Raw genomic sequence first — 12,159 nt, 5'->3', positions numbered from 1 at the left:
TAGGAGTTGGGAGGAAGTTTTCATTCACACACACAATGTATTGTTATCAGAGGGAGAGAGAGATCTAAGGTGTTTCCCACACACAAACACTGTCACACACAAAGATACATATGTAGTCCAGGTGCAGAGAAGAGGTTGAGAGTGAGCAAAATACAGTGTTTAGAGTAGCAGCCGTGTTAGTCTGTATCCACAAAAAGAACAGGAGTACTTGTGGCACCTTAGAGACTAACAAATTTATTTGAGCATAAGCTTTCGTGGGCTACAGCGCACTTCATTGGATGCATGCAGTGGAAAATACAGTAGGACGATTTTATATACACAGAGAACATGAAACAATGGGTGTTATCATACACACTATAATGAGAGTGAGCAGATAAGGTGAGCTATTACCAGCAGGAGAGAAAAAAAAACAGCAACCTTTTGTAGTGATAATCAAGATGGGCCATTTCCAGCAGTTGACAAGAACGTGTGAGGAACAGTAGGGGGAAAAATAAACATGGGGAAATAGTTTTACTTTGTGTAATGACCCATCCACTCCCAGTCTCTATTCAAGCCTAATTTAATGGTGTCCAGTTTGCAAATTAATTCCAATTCAGCAGTCTCTCGTTGGAGTCTGTATTCTATCTGCTACCCAAGATCCATAAACCTGGAAATCCTGGATGCCCCATCATCTCAGGCATTGGCACCCTGACAGCAGGATTGTCTGGCTATGTAGACTCCCTCCTCAGGCCCTACGCTACCAGCACTCCTAGCTTTCTTCGAGACATCACTGACTTCCTGAGGAAACTACAATCCATTGATGATCTTCCTGAAAACACTATCCTAGCCACTATGGATGTAGAAGCCCTCTACACCAACATTCCACACAAAGATGGACTACAAACCGTCAGGAACAGTATCCCCGATAATGTCATGGCAAACCTGGTGGCTGAACTTTGTGACTTTGTCCTCACCCATAACTATTTCACATTTGGGGACAATGTATACCTTCAAATCAGCGGCACTGCTATGGGTACCCGCATGGCCCCACAGTATGCCAACATTTTTATGGCTGACTTAGAACAACGCTTCCTCAGCTCTCGTCCCCTAATGCCCCTACTCTACTTGCGCTACATTGATGATATCTTCATCATCTGGACCCATGGAAAAGAAGCCCTTGAGGAATTCCACCATGATTTCAACAATTTCCATCCCACCATCAACCTCAGCCTGGTCCAGTCCACACAAGAGATCCACTTCCTGGACACTACAGTGCTAATAAGCGATGGTCACATAAACACCACTGCCAAGGTTCCTTCCCCACTCTGAACTCTAGGGTACAGATGTGGGGACCTGCATGAAAACCTCCTAAGCTTACTTTTACCAGCTTAGGTTAAAACTTCCCCAAGGTACAAACTATTTTACCCTTGGACTTCCACTGCCACCACCAAACTTTATCTGGGTTCCTGAAAAAACGTAGTTTGGAAACGTCTTTCCCCCCAAAATCCTCCCAACCCTTGCACCCCACTTCCTGGGGAAGGTTTGGTAAAAATCCTCACCAATTTGCACAGGTGACCACAGACCCAAACCCTTGGATCTTAGAACAATGAAAAAGCATTCAGTTTTCTTACAAGAAGACTTTTAATAGAAGTAAAAAGAAATCACCTCTGTAAAATCAGGATGGTAGATACCTTACTGGGTAATTAGATTCAAACATAGAGAATCCCTCTGGGCAAAACCTTAACTTACAAAAAAGGCACACAGACAGGAATATTAATTCTATTCAGCACAGCTATTTTCTCAGCCATTTAAAGAAATCATAATCTAACACATACCTAGCTAGATTACTTACTAAGTTCTAAGACTCCATTCCTGTTCTGTCTCCAGCAAAAGCATCACACAGACAGACACAGACCCTTTGTTTTTCTCCCTCCTCCCAGCTTTTGAAAGTATCTTGTCTCCTCATTGGTCATTTTGGTCAGGTGCCAACGAGGTTACCTTTAGCTTCTTAACCCTTTACAGGTGAGAGGATTTTTCCTCTGGCCAGGAGGGATTTTAAAGGGGTTTACCCTTCCCTTTATATTTATGACAACCACCCTATACTGGAAACCTACTGACCGCTATTCCTACCTACATGCCTCCACCTTTCATCCAGACCACACCACATGATCCATTGTCTACAGCCAAGCTCTACGATACAACCACATTTGCTCCAACCCCTCAGACAGAGACAAACACCTACAAGATCTCTATCAAGCATTCTTACAACTACAATACCCACCTGCTGAAGTGAAGAAACAGATTGACAGAGCCAGAAGAGTACCCAGAAGTCACCTACTACAGGACAGGCCCAACAAAGAAAGTAATAGAACACCACTAGCCGTCACCTTCAGCCCCCAACTAAAACCTCTCCAGCGCATCATCAAGGATCTACAACCTATCCTGAAGGATGACCCATCGCTTTCACAGATCTTGGGAGACAGGCCAGTCCTTGCTTACAGACAGCCCCCCAACCTGAAGCAAATACTCACCAGCAACCACACACCACACCACAGAACCACTAACCCAGGAACCTATCCTTGTAACAAAACCTGTTGCCAACTGTGTCCACATATCTATTCAGGGGACACCATCATAGGGCCTAATCACATCAGCCACACTATCAGAGGCTCGTTCACCTGCACATCTACCAATGTGATATATGCCATCATGTGCCAGCAATGCCCCTCTGCCATATACATTGGCCAAACCAGACAGTCTCTATGTAAAAGAATAAATGGACACAAATCAGATGTCAAGAATTATAACATTCAAAAACCAGTCGGAGAACACTTCAATCTCTCTGGTCACTCAGTTACAGACCTAAAAGTCACAATATTACAACAAAAAAACTTCAAAAACAGACTCCAACGAGAGACTGCTGAATTGGAATTAATTTGCAAACTGGACACCATTAAATTAGGCTTGAATAAAGACTGGGAGTGGATGTGTCATTACACAAAGTAAAACGATTTTCCCATGTTTATTTCTCCCCCACCGTTCCTCACACATTCTTGTCAACTGCTGGAAATGGCCCATCTTGATTATCACTACAAAAGGTTTTCAAAAGGCTTTTTTTTCTCTCTCTCTCCTGCTGGTAATAGCTCACCTTAACTGATCACTTTCGTTATAGTGTGTATGGTAACACCCATTATTTCATGTTCTCTGTGTATATGAAATCTCCCCACTATATTTTCCACTGCATGCATCCGATGAAGTGGGCTGTAGCCCACGAAAGCTTATGCTCAAATAAATTTGTTAGCCTCTAAGGTGCCACAAGTAATCCTGTTCTTTTTGCAAAATACAGTGGTTAACTTCCCAGTGGTGATAGATATTACTGGTAAGTATTCTGTAGTTCTTAAATTTGGAGTACTTAAATTTTAGCCGGTTAATAGAACAAAAGGTAACCAGAAAACAAGAAACTCTCACACATGTGATGACACATTAGTACAGCTGCAGAATTAGGTGTGCATACAGCAAGACAATAATGAACTCAATGTTAGTTCTGTTAAGCAATAACACAATAACTTTAGTAAGCTAGGTAATGGTTAAATCAGCCTTAACATACAAAATGCACATGATATCTTCTTATGGTTATTGTACTCACCAGGTAAAAACAGACAACAAGGCTATATTGACATAACTATGTTGGGGTAGCTATGTCTGCATAAACCCATGGTATAGATGCAGTCCACACTGGTAGAAGGTGTTTTTTGGTCACTGTAGGAACACCACCTTCCCGAGTAAAAGGCTTGTTTATGCTTCCGCGCTATCATCACCAGGTTTACAATGCCACCAATGGTGCTGGGCCCACACTCAGAAGGGGCCCCGGTGCCCGGGCTGTGGCCTCAATTCCCCCCACTCCACCTGTGCTCTGCCCTGAGGCCCTGCCCCCACTTGGCCTCTTCCCCCCAAGGCCCCGCTCGCTGCTCATTCCTCTCTGCCCCCTCCCCCCAGCCGCTGCTCACTCCTCTCTGCCCCCTCCCACTCTGTGCGAGAGGCAGGCAGGGCCTCGGGGTGAAGAGGCTGAGTGGGGGTGGGGCCTTGAGGTGAGCACTGGTGGAGTGGAGGGGAGGGACTGAGAGTGTGGGGGGGGGTAAGCCCATGGTCTGGGTGCTGTACCTATACCAATGGAGCACCATAGACACTTCCTGCAGTGATGGAAGGGGTTTTCTTATTGCTGTAGATAATCTTCTCTCACAAGTAGCAGATTCTTCCATCCATCTAGCTGCATCTATACTGAGGGTTAGGTAGGCATAATTACAGCACTCAGGGTGTGAATCTTTCACACCTGTTAACACCATAGTGAGGCTGCCCTGGCTTTTAAGTGCAGACCAGGCCTATACTGATGGCATAATTCTTCTGTCAACATATATAGGTCTACACTACGGGTTTTGCCAGTGTAGCTCTGTCAGTCGTGGTGACACCCCAGACCAATGACACTATGACAACTTAAATTTTAAGTGTAGATCAAACCTAAATCAGGCACCTAAGTAACTTAGTCTCAATGTGTAAGATTTAAATCCTATAACCCAGTCCAATTATTGTTCTGAGGAGAAAGATTTTAAAATATTAAAAGCTATTTCAGTGCTCCATCTTTTCTCTCTTGTTCTTAGTGTATCTTCCCTAATGCAATTGGCAATCAGGATAGCTCAGTAATACCTAAGGACATTTTTAAGTTGATCAGTTTTGTATATTCCCACGGTATAAGTCCTACCAGTACAAGTATCTGGATTTATGGAATAAAAATATGAACTCCAGTAGTTTAAATATTCTAAAAAAGCAGTATTTTTGCTATACAAGACAAAATTTAGACTTCCTTCAAAGCACAGAATTTCCCATGGAATCTATTAGCAATAACTATTAATTTCCTAACCTCTCTACACTATAAATAGTGAACTCTCACCCTTCCTTCAGTTGACCAGAGACACACTTTGTGTGGTGGTGATTTCTTCTTGGTATCTCTGATCTTCATAAAAGCTCTTTCTTTCACAAGGTTGCTTACTGATGGGATTTTGAACTCAAAGGTCCAAACCCAAGGTTCTTGTCTATCAATGACTCTTACTTAAAAAAATGCACTCTATCTCAGGAGAGGAGAATCAAAGAACTGATCACTTCTTGCTTGAAGTGCATAGGCCTATCTGTATCAGATCAAAAGGTCTCTACTGCTCATTTGGGCTAGGACATTCCTTTTCTACATTATTCTTCCATTCCATCATACCGACGGATTTGTCCAGTTCTAGAAGGGATCGATTTCTTGATATTGGCATCTTCTCATTGGATATCACAAATTTTAGGGATGGACCCCATCTTTGGTTTCAGATGATAAAATTTCTCAGTTGGACAGGTCAGGTGTATGTTTCCTCCCATCCAATAGGTGGCATCCAAGCTTCAATAAAGTTCTTTTCATGGGGTTCAGTTCCTTTTGTGAAATTTTTGAATTCTTATTTGGCCTTGTCAATTAAAGTATAACACTAATAGAATTGTTTGAGAAGTCTTTAGCTCCATTTTCTGTTGTTAATTCTTGAAACATTTAACAACAGGAATAACAATCTTTCATATTTTATTATAACTTGGTCATTATATTCTTGAAGTTTTACTAATTTTAAAGTTTAAAGTCATTCTTCCTTCTTCTTACACTTAACTTCACTTGGAGGGGAATTTATTCCATCTTGCATTTAATGCAGGACGATTGAACCCCAAGCTTGATTCTAATTTCAAGTAATTTCCAGGTTCATTATAAAATGAATATGCTAACTCCCAATCATTGGGATATTCTACTTATATTAACAGGTTTCAGAGTAGGAGCCGTGTTAGTCTGTATTCGCAAAAAGAAAAGGAGTACTTGTGACACCTTAGAGACTAACAAATTTATTTGAACATAAGCTTTCTTGAGCTACAGCTCACTTCATCGGATGCATTCAGTGGAAAATACAGTGGGGAGATTTATATACATAGAGAACATGAAACAATGGGTGTTACCATACACACTGTAAGGAGAGTGATCACTTAAGGTGAGCTATTACCAGTAGGAGAGCGGGGCGGGGGCGGGGGGGGAAAACCTTTTGTAGTGATAATCAAGGTGGGCCATTTCCAGCAGTTGACAAGAACGTCTGAGGAACAGTGGGGGGGGGGGGGGGGGAGGAATAAACATGGGGAAATAGTTTTACTTTGTGTAATGACACATCCACTCCCAGTCTCTATTCAAGCCTAATTTAATGGTGTCCAGTTTGCAAATTAATTCCAATTCAGCAGTCTCTCGTTGGAGTCTGTTTCTGAAGTTTTTTTGTTGAAGAATTGCAACTTTTAGGTCTGTAATCGAGTGACCAAAGAGATTGAAGTGTTCTCCGACTGGTTTTTGAATGTTATAATTCCTGACGTCTGATTTGTGTCCATTTATTCTTTTACGTAGAGACTGTCCGGTTTGCCCAATGTACATGGCAGAGGGGCATTGCTGGCACATGATGGCATATATCACATTGGTAGATGTGCAGGTGAACGAGCCTCTGGTAGTGTGGCTGATGTGATTAGGCCCTGTGATGGTGTCCCCTGAATAGATATGTGGACACAGTTGGCAACGGGCTTTGTTGCAAGGATAGGTTCCTGGGTTAGTGGTTCTGTTGTGTGGTGTGTGGTTGCTGGTGAGTATTTGCTTCAGGTTGAGGCATTGTCGTAGAGAGCTTCAAAAACATAAACAAGAAATCTATTCCTAACTATCAATATCTTCTAATGTTAAATTCATAATGACTACTTCTCATCTTGTGAATATGTATTTCAGCTCTAACAATCACTTAGATAAAAGCTAGATGTTATTCATTATTATTATTATTCCTAATAGTATACGTTCTTTACCTTGGAGACCTTAATTTCTCCTATGCCTCTGACACAGCAGGCAGCCCATTTCTTCCATTAATTACAGTCACCCTCTAGTTGTGGTACGTCTTTCCAGGTGATGCTGGTGCATCCTCTGCCATTGTCTTCTGCCGGTTCTCCCTTGACCCTTCTCACTTTCCCTTTCCTTCCTCAGGCACCCAATTCATAGTTTGTTTAGCATGTCTCCCATCTTCCATACAGTGTACATGTCCCAGCCTTCTTTCTTTGATGATATTTTCTAATATGTCCTGCTCCCTTACTCTCAGATTTGTTATTTTGTTCTTCCATGAAATGTGTAATATGTTCCTCAGCCATGGGCTGCCTCCAATCTCTTTTTGTTAGCTGCTGTCATCAGCCAAGCCTCTTCTCCTTACGCTAACATGCTCAGTACAATCACATGGAATAATCTGACTCTTATCATCCTGGTCCTGTTAAATATTGGAATGGTTGCAAATGTCATCTGGAATCCGCATAGCATAAGTATTATTCATAAACTAATAAAATACCTGCTTACAAATATATCTTATATAATAAATTTAGCTATATATTCATGTAGTTGTTCCGTGTTTTTTGAGAAGAAAGGAATTTGCAGTTGTCACCTTGCGTCTTAATGGAAATACCATAAAATTCATTTGGTCTCAAATGTTCTTTTGTTTCTCCAGAGACATTTGGGCAGATATCTCTCATCTTAAAATCGGGAAATTTAGTATAGAAACATAGAATCTTAGGGTTGGAAGAGACCTCAGGAGGTCATCTAGTCCAACCCCCTGCTAAAAGCAGGACCAATCCCCAACTAAATCATCCCAGCCAGGGCTTTTTCAAGCCAGGCCTTAAAAACCTCTAAGGTTGGAGATACCACCACCTCCCTAGGTAACCCACTCCAGTGCTACACCACCCTCCTAGTGAAATAGTGTTTCCTAATATCCAACCTCGACTTCCCCACTGAAACTTGAGACCATTGCTTCTTGTTCTGTCATCTGCCACTACTGAGAACAACCTAGCTCCATCCTCTTTGGAACCCCCCTTTAGGTAGTTGAAGGCTGCTATCAAATCCCCCCCCACTCTTCGCTTCTGCAGACTAAATAACCCCAGTTCCCTCAGCCTCTCGTCGTAAGTCTGGGGCTGTGCCCCAGCCCCCTAATCATTTTTGTTGCCCTCCGCTGGACTCTCTCCAATTTATCCAGATCCCTTCTGTAGTGGGGGGACCAAAACTGGACGCAATACTCCTGGTGTGACCTCACCAGTGCCGAACAGAGGGGAATAATCACTTCCCTCGATCTGCTGGCAATGCTCCTACTAGTACAGCCCAATATGCCGTTGGCCTTCTTGGCAACAAGGGCACACTGCTGACTCATATCCAGCTTCTTGTCCACTGTAATCCCCAGGTCCTTTTCTGCAGAACTGCTGCTTAGCCAGTCAGTCCCCAGCCTGTAGGAGTACATGGGATTCTTCAGTCCTAAGTGCAGGACTCTGCACTTGTCCTTGTTGAACCTCATCAGATTTCTTTTGGCCCAGTCCTCCAATTTGTCTAGGTCATTCTGGACCCTATCCCTACCCTCCAGGGTATCTAACTCTCCTTCCAGCTTAGTGTCATCTGCAAACTTGTTGAGGGTGCAATCCATCCCATCATCCAGATCATTAATAAAGATTTTGAACAAAACCGGCCCCGGGACCAACCCCTGGGGAACTCTGCTTGATACCGGCTGCCAACTAGACATCAAGCCATTGATCACTACCTGGTGAGCCCAACAATCTAGCCAGCTTTCTACCTACCTTATAGTCCATTCATCCAATCCATACTTCAACTTGCTGGCAAGAATACTGTGGGAGACTGTATCAAAAGCTTTGCTAAAGTCAAGATATATCACATCCACCGCTTTCCCCATTTCCACAGAGCCAGTTGTCTCATCATAGAAGGCAATCAGGTTGGCCAGGCATGACTTGCCCTTGGTGAATCCATGCTGACTGTTCCTGATCGCCTTCCTCTCCTCCAAGTGCTTCAAAATGGATGTACTGGAGAAATCCTATTTGGCAACCTGTGAACCTCAACAGGGACTTATCTGTGCTTACACTCTGCCCAGACCTGTAGACATGCATATACCTCTCTTGGAGATGTTTCAACAGACATCTGACCCAGTAAAGTTTGTCCAAGAAAGGCCAATGCGTGCTTTCATCTCTGCTGCTGGAGGCTACATTGTAGCAGAGAAAGAATGTAGGAAAAGAAACCTATGCCAAGTCATCTCTCTTTGAAAAACTGGAATTGTAATGAGAGTGGCTTTGTGGGAAACACTTGTTGGTTTGTTATCTCTGTAAGCAGGCTCTGAATGACATCTAGTGATGCACTACAGGAAAAGACTTCAGCAGCAGACAATATTTGCATAGACATGCATACTGTGCCTAGGTGTTTGGCAGATAGACCTGCTTTGCCAAAGTGACCAATTTTGGCTGGATTGAGGTTACAGGTCACTTTCACTACTGAATGCAGGGGTAACAAAATGTTGTTATCATTACTGTATGAGTAAAGGGCAGCAGGGGGTCAGAATGCCAAATCCCATTGAAGTGGGGGGGAAGGGGCATGGACTCTGCTTAAAGAGCCCTAGGTAGCATTTGACTGTTTGCGCTCCAGTTTTTAAAAGCAGAGATGATTGGATTCACTTGAGAGTCCCTTTTCTTCTGTTCAGTGATTACTGGAGCTGAAATCACTGATGAGCAGATCTAGGGGTTAAGTCTTAAACATTCTACAGGGAGAGTGTTGCAATGAAAAACAATGCAGAGGCAGCAGGGCAGAGGTTCCCCGCTGCCTGGTGAAATCACTAAAAGCTGGGCTAAGTGCGGGAACCTCAGAATGCAGCATCCCTGAAGTGGCAGTGAGCAGCAGCAGCAGTTATAACAGTGGCAGAGGTGGCAGCAAGTGGTGAGCAGTGGCAGAGATCACAGCAGCAGCAACAGTGCTTAATACCCCACCCCCTTTTCAGGGGTGGAAGGTGGACACTTGTAAACAAACGCACCCTGAATTCTGGGTCTTGGCTGACTACATGGAATGCAGCAGAGAAAAAGGGGAGTGGATCGTTAAAGGGACATTCATTCATTGGACTTTCGCATTGCAAGATGGGGAACTGAAGCAAAGAACATTTCCCAGTGTACTATGGGGTGGGTGTTTGCTTATGGTTACATGCTTTTGAATCATGGTCGTGATGTTTTCCCAAATAAATGCTGGGTTCCCTTTCCCTTTTAATAGACATTTTCCTTTGTTATACACAAACTCAATGCTGGAAAATGTGAAGTATTGCCTCTTACCGTCATCCAGGGCTGGCGTTAAGTTTTCCCAGAGTATTGGGTATGGGCTTGTCATAAATATAAAGGGAAGGGTAAACACCTTTAAAATCCCTCCTGGCCAGAGGAAAAACCCTTTCACCTGTAAAGGGTTGAGAAGCTAGGACAACCTCGCTGGCACCTGACCAAAATGACCAACGAGGAGACAAGATACTTTCAAAGCTGGAGGGGGGGAGAAACAAAGCCTCTCTCTGTCTGTGTGATGCTTTTGCCGGGAAGAGAAAAGGAATGGAGTCTTAGAACTTAGTAAGTAATCTAACTAGATATGCGTTAGATTCTGTTTTGTTTAAATGGCTGAGAAAATAAGTTGTGCTGAATGGAATGTATATTCCTGTTTTTCTGTCTTTTTGTAACTTAAGGTTTTGCCTAGAGGGATTCTCTATGTTTTGAATCTAATTACCCTGTAAGGTATTTACCATCCTGATTTTACAGAGGTGATTCTTTTACTTTTTTTCTTCAATTAAAATTCTTCTTTTAAGAACCTGGTTGCTTTTCATTGTTCTTAAGATCCAAGGGTTTGGGTCTGTGTTCACCTGTGCAAATTGGTGAGGATTTTTATCAAGCCTTCCCCAGGAAAGGGGGTATAGGGTTTGGGGAGGATTTGGGGGGGAAAGATGTTTCCAAGCGGGCTCTTTCCCTGTTATATATTTGTTAGACACTTGGTGGTGGCAGCAATAAAGTCCAAGGGCAAAAGGTAAAATAGTTTGTACCTTGGGGAAGTTTTAACCTAAGCTGGTAAAAATAAGCTTAGGGTGTTTTCATGCAGGTCCCCACATCTGTACCCTAGAGTTCAGAGTGGGGAAGGAACCTTGACAGGGCTTGAGATGGTTCTGTTTTGTATTGTTAAGAGGAACCCCTAGATATTGAACCCAGCCCTTGTTGCTGCTGACTCCACCTGGCAGAAGGTTTAGATCCCCACAAAATTTGGTGACCCCAAAACCACTGAATTTCAGGCACACTTGTTGGGATCCACTGCTGCATGCAGCAATGGGCTGATAAATTGTGGGAGTGCTGAGTGAGGTATGAATCAGCATATGAATTGATCTGTGCAACCTGAAAGGACCAAAAGTCTTCAGTAACAGACAGATGGAAATAATCCAGTGGGCTGAAATCAGTGGTATCCACCCTGCTCCCTGAGTAGCAGTGAAGGACAGCTGGAGTTTGGGGGTTCAATCCATGCACTTGCTCACCTAAACTTTCTCAGTGATCCAGCTTGCAGGTGAGGCTAAAGCCATCCCCGGGTCAGGTGAATCCTCTAAAATTTCTCGGTACCCTCAAGGCAGCATTACCAATGCTGAAGCCACTGCTGTGCCTGCAGTCTGTGAACTGAAATGGATGTTGTGCCACAGGTGATCCCTGTGTGTGGTAATTTAAATGAAAGAACTCAGGCAGGGGCAGTTACAGGTGGCAGTTGCAATGGGGATGTACCAGAAACTAAAAGGCGCACTGTAAATTTAAACAAAAGGTCGGATGCACAGGAAACATGAGGGGACTGCTTCAGGGGCATCATTTCAGATTTTGGTGGAGGAGGGCAATTTTAACTGTGATTCCAGAGGCTACTTAGGCACCTGAAAACTCTAGTTGTTTTGCAGATAATAACTTAGGAATTAGCTGACGGGAGCACTGTATCTAATTCCTATATAAAGAAAGAAAAAATATATTTATACGAACACCAGTTAAAGCCATGTTTAAGTTTATATGTAAATTTAGAATAATCAGGAGATAATGCAGCAAAATATTCCCAATTCCAAGCCTTGAGGTATCAGTTTTGGAGCCTTAACATAGATATTAGAAACACACTTTTGATACTTTCTTTATTAGAGATAAATAAAAAATAAATAAAATCTGCTTACTTTTTCTGACAGACATACTCTGTATTACTGCCATTATCTACTTTATTTTAGTCAGTTGTTTTTCACCCCACTAAAAAGATAT

Source organism: Natator depressus, chromosome 14 (assembly GCF_965152275.1).
Source record: "Natator depressus isolate rNatDep1 chromosome 14, rNatDep2.hap1, whole genome shotgun sequence".
Lineage (NCBI taxonomy): Eukaryota > Metazoa > Chordata > Testudines > Cheloniidae > Natator > Natator depressus.
The sequence above is the reverse complement of the archived record's forward strand: the minus strand, read 5'-3'. Positions refer to the sequence as shown.